The sequence below is a fragment of the Humulus lupulus genome, chromosome 3 (genome assembly GCF_963169125.1).
Source record: "Humulus lupulus chromosome 3, drHumLupu1.1, whole genome shotgun sequence".
NCBI lineage: Eukaryota > Viridiplantae > Streptophyta > Magnoliopsida > Rosales > Cannabaceae > Humulus > Humulus lupulus.
In genome coordinates this window covers 253,412,928-253,422,176 of record NC_084795.1, presented here as the reverse complement: position 1 = coordinate 253,422,176, position 9,249 = coordinate 253,412,928, and positions in this window count along the sequence as shown.

The following is a 9,249-nucleotide window of genomic DNA, read 5'->3' as shown; positions in this document are numbered from 1 at the left end:
TCCCGAGGTGGCGAGTTTGGCGAGAGCATCTGCGTTGGCGTTCTGCTCCTGAGGTATCTATTCGATCGACCCTCGCCCAAATGCGGACAGCTCGGCTTTTACTTTTGCCAAATAGGCAGCCATCATGGGTCCCCGTGCCTGATACTCTCCCAGAACCTGGTTCACCACGAGCTGGGAGTCACTGAAGCACTGGACGGAGCTCGCCTTTAACTCCTGAGCTACCCTTAGCCCAGCTAACAAGGCTTTGTACTCTGCCTCATTATTGGACGCCTTGAACCCGAACCTTAGCGCCGAGTGGAACCTATGTCCCTCGGGGGATATTAGGATGATTCCAGCCCCGGAGCCGCTCTCGTTAGATGAACCATCAACGAAGATCTTCCACGACGAATGTGGGGAGGCGACCTGAGGCAAGCCTTCTGATGGATCCTCCTGGAATCCCGTGCACTCCGCCACGAAGTCAGCCAACGCCTGACTTTTTATGGCAGTTCGTGGAGTATAGAAAATCTCGAACTGACTGAGTTCGACCGCCCATTTTAACAAACGTCCCGATGCTTCAGGCTTTTGCAAAACCTGCCTTAAAGGCTGATCGGTCATGATGTGTACAGAGTGGAACTGGAAGTACAGCCTGAGCTTTCGCGAGGCCGTGATTAGGCAGAACGCCAGTTTTTCCATCATGGGGTATCTTGATTCTGCTCCGAGGAGTCTCTTGCTGATGTAGTAGACTGGCTTTTGAACTTGGTCCTCTTCTCGTACTAGCACGGCACTAGCTGCATCCTCAGTGACGGCCATGTAGAGGAAAAGAGGTTCCCCCGCCTTGGGCTTGGATAGCACAGGCGGTTCAGCCAGATGCGCCTTCAGGTCGAGGAATGCGCTTTCGCATTCTACTGTCCACTCAAACTTCTTGTTTCCCCGGAGCAGGTTGTAGAAGGGCAAACACTTGTCGGTTGATTTGGAAATGAACCGGTTGAGCGCTACCACCCTTCTTGTGAGGCCTTGGACATCCTTTCGTGACCTAGGGGAAGGAAGCTCGAGCAGTGACCTGATCTTGTTGGGGTTTGCCTCGATTCCTCGGGTATTGACTATGAAACCCAGGAATTTCCCCGATGCGACACCGAAAGTACACTTCTGAGGATTGAGCCTCATGCCATACTCTCGCAGTATGTTAAAACACCCTTCCAGGTCGGAAACGTGGTTGTCAGCAGTCTTTGACTTGACCAACATGTCATCGACGTATACTTCCATGTTTTTTCCGATCTGGTCCTTGAACATTCTGTTTACAAGCCTTTGGTAGGTAGCTCCGGCATTCTTCAGGCCAAATGGCATGACCTTATAGCAATAGACATTAGTCGGGGTCATGAAGCTGGTATGTTCCTGGTCTGCCGGATTCATCGCGATCTGATTGTAGCCTGAGTACGCGTATGAAGGACATGAGCTCGTGCCCCGCTGTGGCATCCACCAGCTGATCGATCCTTGGCAATGGAAAGCAATCCTTGGGGCAGGCTTTATTCAGGTCGGAGAAGTCAATACAGGTCCGCCACTTCCCGTTGGGCTTTGGAACCAGCACGGGATTAGCGACCCAAATTGGAAATTTGGCTTCGCGGATAAAGCCACACTTTTTGAGCCGGGCCACTTCTTCTTCAAGGGCTTCGGCTCGGGTCGTTCCTAAACGCCTCTGCTTTTAAGATTTGGTAGGAACACTTTTATCCAGGTGGAGTGTGTGCATGATGACACTCGGGCTGATCCCTATCATGTCCTCGTGCGACCATGCGAACACGTCCAGGTTTTTCTGCAGAAACGTAGTCAGGTCCGCTTTTCTTTGGTCACAGAGGTTCTTCCCAAGCTTAACCGTCCGTGATGGGTTTTGTTTATCAATGTTCACCTCCTCGAGCTCTTCAATAGCCTGGAGCTCGGACCTGCCCTCGCCTACACGGGGGTCAATGTCCTCACTTAAGGCGAACTTTTCCTCTTCGGAAATCTGAGGTTTTTCAATCTCGGGAGCCGCCTTGGGTCCCTGAGATTCCTTTTCGCCTTGAATGGCCATTGCCAGCTGCCCGGGTTTAGATTTTCCCTTCATGGAAATGCTATAGCATTCCCTGGCAGCGAGCTGGTCACCCTTGATAGTACAGACTCCTGCTGAAGTAGGGAACTTCATGGCGAGGTGTCGGATGGAAGTGATAGCCTCGAAAGCTATGAGCGTAGGTCGGCCCAAAATGGCATTGTAGGCAGCAGAGCAGTCAATGACCACGAACTCGAGTAGATTGGATACTGTCCGAGATTCTTCTCCTAGGGTGATCACCAGCTCGATCATCCCTATTGCTGCTGATCCTTCTCCCGAAAAGCCATATAGCATCATCGAGGTTGCCTTTAGCTCAGCGACAGTCAGACCCATCTTTTCTAAGGTGGATCGGAATAGGAGGTTCACCGAGCTCCCATTGTCCACCAACACTCTCCTTACTTTCCGGTTGGCGAGCTGGACTGCTACGACCAAGGGATCATTATGAGGGAATTAGACATGGCCTGCGTCTTCCTCCGTGAAAGTTATCGGTTGTTTCTCTAACCGTTGCTGTTTTGACTGACGTTGCTCCAGGACGAACTCCGCTCCATTGTGAGCCTTTAATTCATTCACATATCTCTTCTGGGCGCCTCTACTCGTGCCAGCCATATGCGGTCCTCCAGAGATGGTGGATATCTCTCCCTCGACCGCGGGGGGAAGGACATCCTGATCTATCCAAGGCCCAGGCTGGCTGGCTGGGACCTCTAGAACGGGTCGACTCGCTGGGACCCTGTTTCGCGAGTATTGCGCCAATGGGCCTGCTCAGATGAGAGTTTCGATCTCATCTTTGAGATGCCTGCAGTCGTCGGTATTGTGGCCGACGTCGTTATGGAAATGGTAGAATTTTGAAGTATCTCTCTTTCCCTTGTGGTGCTTTAATGGCTCCAGCCTTTTCCAAGGGACCCGAGCAGCGTTGGCCAGGAAAATATTTTCCCTGGACTGGGTGAGCTCGGTATATGTTGTGAACACAGGCTTAAATTTATCCACAGACTTATTCTTCTTTTGGCCATGATGGCTGTTTTCACCATTCCCCTTTCTTTTGCCACCACCAGGCTGGTTGTTCTGCGCGACGTCGGGAATCGCCACTACGATCTCTGTCTCCGTTCCAGCGGCCTTCTCGGGAATTTGGCTGGTCCCCGCGGCGGAAGCTTCAGCTTCTTCTAAGTTTATCCACTCTTGGGCTTTGTTAAGGAATTTGCTAACCGAGCTGACTCCTCTCCTTTGAATATCTTTCCACAGGTCTCCACCGACTAGGATTCCGGTCCTCATGGCCATGAGCTTGGAGCTATCGTCAGCGTCTCTGGCTCGAGCAGCGACATTCGTGAATCTGCTCAAGTAGGCTTTCAGCGTCTCACCGGGCTGCTGTCTCACGTTAGCTAGGGAGTCGGCCTGGACTCGGACGGCCTGGGAGGCGCGGAATGCCCTTTTGAAGTCAGCCGAAAAGGTCTTCCAGGAGCTGATTGACTGTCTTTTGCTCTGCTTGAACCACTGTCTGGCAGGTCCAGTCAGTGTGGAAGGAAAGATCAAGCAACGCAGCTCCGGGCCGATGTTATGGGCCATCATTAGGGTGTTGAACATCTCTAAATGGTCCGACGGGTCTCCGTCCCCGTTGAACTATGACAAGTGAGGCATACGGAAGCCAGACGGGTATGCCGTCACTGCTATGTTGGGGGCAAAGAGCTCCATTTCGTCACCCGAATCATATTCGTCTTTTTCTTTTTCTGATAGGAGCTTTCTCATCAGCTCCTCCATCTGAGTTAGGCGCTCGAGGGTTTTGTCCTAAGATCCTGGGTTATTCCGGGGCTGTTCCACAGCTCCGGACCCAGTGTACATATTAGGCGGGTTGTTGCCCCTCCTATCTTGAGATAGGTTATTTGGGACATTCCCTCCGTTACGTACTTTGGATCGGACTCCCGCCGAGCGGGCCTGACTACCATCTCTGGTTCGATCGTCTCTGTGAGAGTTGAGGCGATCTCGGAGGTTACCTCCCTGTGTAGTCTGGTGACTTTGTGCCGAACTTAGTCGCTGACGCAGATCTCCTCCCGAGAGATCACTCCGGCGACTACCGGTCCAGTGGCTCCTGCTGGATAGGCTTGGAGTGCGTCTTTGGCGGTTACGATCTGATCCTTCCCCTAGCACCCTGCTGCGCCAGGAAGGCCCAGCCGACGGTGGGTCTCTTCTACTACTCCCGTAGGCCGGGATGTCTCAAACGGGCTGAGGAGATGGGTATCTGATTGGAGAAGGAGGATGCCTGACTGGGGAGGCAATCCTAGTTCCGTCCGGACGGATCAAATTTGGCGGGGGCCTTTCGGCCCTGCCAGCTTGCTGGTCCCGCCCTGGGCGAGCTGGACGAGGCGCAGGACGGTCTTCTGGGACGGGCTGGCGCTGCTGGCCCGCCCCGGATCTTCTTCGGGAATTTCCTCGATCTCTCCTGGGCGCCCTCGAGGAAGGTTGAGAGCTAGGGGTTGATGTCCTAACCGAATGGCTGTATTGCTGTTGTCCGGTTCTAGGCATTTCCCTGAAGTTTGCCTCTTGATGGTGTGATGAAGGGGTAGAGTTGGCTGCCGGAAGTCTATCCGAATGGCTATGTCTGGACCGATTACTCCGGCAAGACTTAGGAGCCTCACCTTGCCTCTCTCCAACGTTAACGTTGGTTGTGAGAGGGGGTAGTCGGGCCAAAATATCCTGGATTTGCTGACCAGCTGCTGCTAACTGGCTCCTCAGCTGAGCATTCTCCATCTCCACCGCAGTATAATAACACGGATTCGGATTAGGTGGCCAGGGCGCTGAACTACCAGTGTCGTCTTGGCCCGCCAGCTGCTTTCCTGGCCTCTGCTGGACTTCAGGAATCTATTCATCAGGGATGGCAATATGGTGGGCCTCCTGCCCATCATGCTGTTCTGTTTCGTTGCCATGCCTGGATCGAGTGGTCACCATAGTTGGATGTTTGTGGTAGTACTAATCGAACTTGCTCTCAATGAAAGCACCAAACTGTTGACGCGGTTCTTCGGCAACAGGTAATTAAGAGAAGAAGAGAAAGGGATTAGTACTGAAAGTAGAACCGTCACAGATATGAAATCTTAGAGAATGAACTAGGTGACTCAAGACACGGTTTTTAAGTGGTTCAAAGGTTAAAATCCTTCTACTCCACTAGTCAATATTATTCATATATTCTGGGTATTTGGTTTACAAAGTATATGGCTCTTCAGAGACTATTTTTCCCAACCCCTATCAACTCCCAGGGTCCCCATATTTATAGGAGAAGGCACCTGGAAGTTGGTAGGGAGGTCATCCCGTGACCTTACCATTTGTCATATCAACTCTGTAACATTTATGATTAATTCCTAAACCTGACACATAAGTGTGGTCTAATCAGTATGTAAGGAGATAATGGGCCGCACGGCCCAACCCAGCCGTGGGTGTCTGAATGCGCACGTTCCTGCTGCGTGTCCGAGAAGTCAGGGGGATATCGGATACGTGATGTCAGATATATGCACGTTTATCTTGCGTGTGTTGACTTTACAAAGGGTCAGAGATCCATGGCTAGCTCGTACCACAAGCTGCTTCCCTGAACCGGCCTTCAGCCTTCAGGCCTTCTGATGCCTTCCTCCAGTCTTGGGGGCCCTTGGCGAGCCTTTGAGTATCTCCAGCCTTCAGGCCTTCTGATCCCTCGAGCTAAGAAGGTACGATCTGGAAACAGGATCTCCGGCCTGGGGGAGTCCTCGGACTAAACCATGATTAGTCCGAGGCTCGACCTGCTAATCAGCCCGTGGGAAAACCAGGGCGTACAGTATGTTTTAAATATTTATATCGCAAGCGCACGAATCGTTCATATAGAATAGTGATCGTGTAAGCAAGGATGTCGAACCCAAAGGAGTTGTCTAAAATAAAAAAGAAAACTATTTTAAACCAAAATTAACAAATTCTAACCTAGCTCCAAAGATTGATGAAAATTTGAATAATGAAAATAAAAATAAAAGACAATAATATAGAAATTAAAGACAATATATATTACTAAATTAATAATTGCAAACAAGATGGTAAAATAAGATTATTAAGGATTAGAATCCACAAAATATTAGTTCAATAATATTTATAAGTACATTGATTCCTAAGTTTTAGTGATAGTTAAACTAAATCAAACTATCATTTTCCAAATAGATTTACAATTTTAAGCACAAATTACTTCTAAAAAGATAAGATTTTTCTTCACTTTTCAAAATTTATAATTTCAAAGTATTTAATGTGAATCAACCTAATGAAACAATAAAAAATCAAATAACATTATTTATAAGGCAAAACATAATATTTTTGTTCTAAGCATTGGATGTGTACAATTTAATGACACATCTTACACAAAGAATATTATGTTTTTCCAAAATGAAGAACAAAGTGCATATTATCTAACAATCCAAAATATGAGATATTAAAGATGAAAGACATATACGAAGAAGAAAAATCCATAAACTTGTTGCATTACAAGGGAAATCAACATACAACATAAATATTACCTAGTTACAAGTTGCTTCATCATGATCTTAATAATCTTATGAAAAAGATTAGAAGCACATAACTAGAGTAGACATTACAAAATAAATGGCATACATACTTGCAAATGCTCTTGAAAAACCCAAAATGGAAGAGAGAATCAATCTAATGAAATAAAAAATAACTCAATGAACATTATTTATAAGGCAAAACATAATATTTTTGTTCTAAGCATGGATGTGTACAATTTAATGACACATCTTACACAAAGAATATTATGTTTTTGCACTAATGAAGAACAAAGTTTAAATATGTGCTAACAATCCAATATACATGATATTTAAGATGAAAGAAGATATTTGAAGAAGAAAATTCCATAAACTTTGTTGCACAAAATGGGAAATCAACATACAAAATAAATACTATCTAGTTACATATTGTTTCATCATCACCTTAATAATCTTAAAAAGATTAGAAATTCATAGCAAATACACGCTAAAAATTACAAACATAAATAGGAAAATTTGGAGGAGAAACCCCCAAATTATTCCTCTAACAATACATAGAAATATAACAAAAAAGAAGAAGAAGATGAAGAGAATAGAGAGGTTTGAAAGTGTAGAAAATTTGTGGTATGGTAACCTCCTCTTCAATATGCCCCTAAACTCCCTTATTTATAGCCAAAAAAATGGGCATTGAAATAATCAATTTAAAATAATTAAATTGATTAAATTAATTTAATTAATTATAATATGGCAAATATAGGTAAATTATAGGGTGTAATAATGATATTTTGGGGTAAAATGTGTAGAAAGTGGGGTAAAATGTGGCATTTTTGAACATAGGGGACAAGAGTACATTGATGTTTTTGTTGGGCTCAAGGGAAAAAGGCAGCTGCATGGGGGCTGGGTAGTTGGGCCTGGTGTACGGTTGGGGCCTGGATGGCTGAAAAGGGAGGCAGGCCTGGGAGATGATTTCTGGGAGGAGGCGTTGGCTGATGGAGCTTTAGTTGGTGAGGAGAACGGCTGGGCAGGAGGTGTTGGCTGATGGAGCTTCAGTTGGTGAGGAGAACGGCTGGGCAGGAGGGAAGCTTCAGGAGGCCAGGTATTGGGCCTGGTGGCTGGCAGCTGGAACTGGAGTGGGCCACGGCTGGAAGCCATGGGCCATGGAGAAAAATGCCAACTTCCTCGCTTTTCCTTAAAATGCACACTTTTTCTTCATTTTTCTTGGCTTTTCAAACACCAATGCAACATTGTTTCCTACAAAATAATTATAAACTAAATTAAAATTAAATATTTTCACTAATAAAATGTACCTTATGACTTCCATGAAAACATTAATTAAAATTTAATTTACATAACATTTTTTTTTTATCAAGAAGGAAAAAACTTCATTGAACAAAACAGACATATACAAACAAGGCCAAAGCCTAAGCCGAAACCAACTAACAGTCAAGAACCCACCCTCACATTACATACAATTGGAGCTTCTTCAAGAAGAGCTTGAAAAGAGGGGCATCTTTCCTAGTATGAACCATATACAATCTATACTTCACTGAGGTAATAATTTCTTTGGCTATACTATAAGCTGTCAATGAAAAACCATCATATAAGCACCTATTCCTATTCCTCCAAATACTATATACCACAGCAGCAAGAATCATGTTCAAAGTGAGACTAAAACTGTTATTAATTGCAGCACCTAAACTGACTGTCCAGGCCGAGTACATAGAAGACTAGGCAGGAAAACCAATCCAGTTGAAGATGAAACCCAGCACCTTCAAGGACAAGCAGCAGTCGAAAAAAAGATGCTGGTGGCTCTCCAAATGCTCATCACAGACCGGACACAGCAAGCTAGATAAGTGCATATTAGCTTTAGCAAGATTATCTCTGGTTAACAGAAAAGAATTGACCACCATCCAAAGCACAAATTTATGCTTAGGAAGAATAGATCGATTCCAAATAGTTCTTTTATAATCTACTATTTGCTGGTTTAAACTACTGATATATAGCAAGGCTGGTTTAAACTTCCCAGAAAAACCAGCTGCCAACACCTCATCTTTGCTGAACTTGTTTCTCAGATGGCATAGTTTCCGCCAATACCAGCTAGTGTCCGGCTTCAACCCATAGCTCCAAAAGTCAGCCCCCTTCAAATAGACATGTTGAATCCATTTGACCCACAAGGTGTCCTGTTTATTCGTGACTGCCCAGACATACTTGGCCAGCAAAGCTCTATTCCAACTAGACCCTTCTCTAAGACCAAGACCTCCAAATGCCTTAGGCCGACACACCTGCTGCCAAGAAGCAAAGTGAAGCTTACTGCGAGTCCTCGAAGCCCCCCAAAGGAATTGTCTACACAGTTTGTCGACCTCCTTGATAATGCTATGAGGAAGAATGAACACATTCATCCAGAAATTACACAAACCAAACAGAACAGATTGGATGAGAAGCAGCCTGCCAGCATAAGAGAGGTGCTTGCTAGACCAGGTGAAGAGTTTAGTTCTCATTTTTTGAACAATGATCTCACAGTAAAATCATAACATTTATTTTCAATAAAATCATATTTTTAGCATTCAAACTAACAACACTAATTTCAAATAATTAAATTACAACATAAAACAATAAAATATCTATAAAAACATATAAAAATCTAGAAAATTACAATAATCCTAATAAATTCAAAATTACTTAAAAACTTAATAAATTACT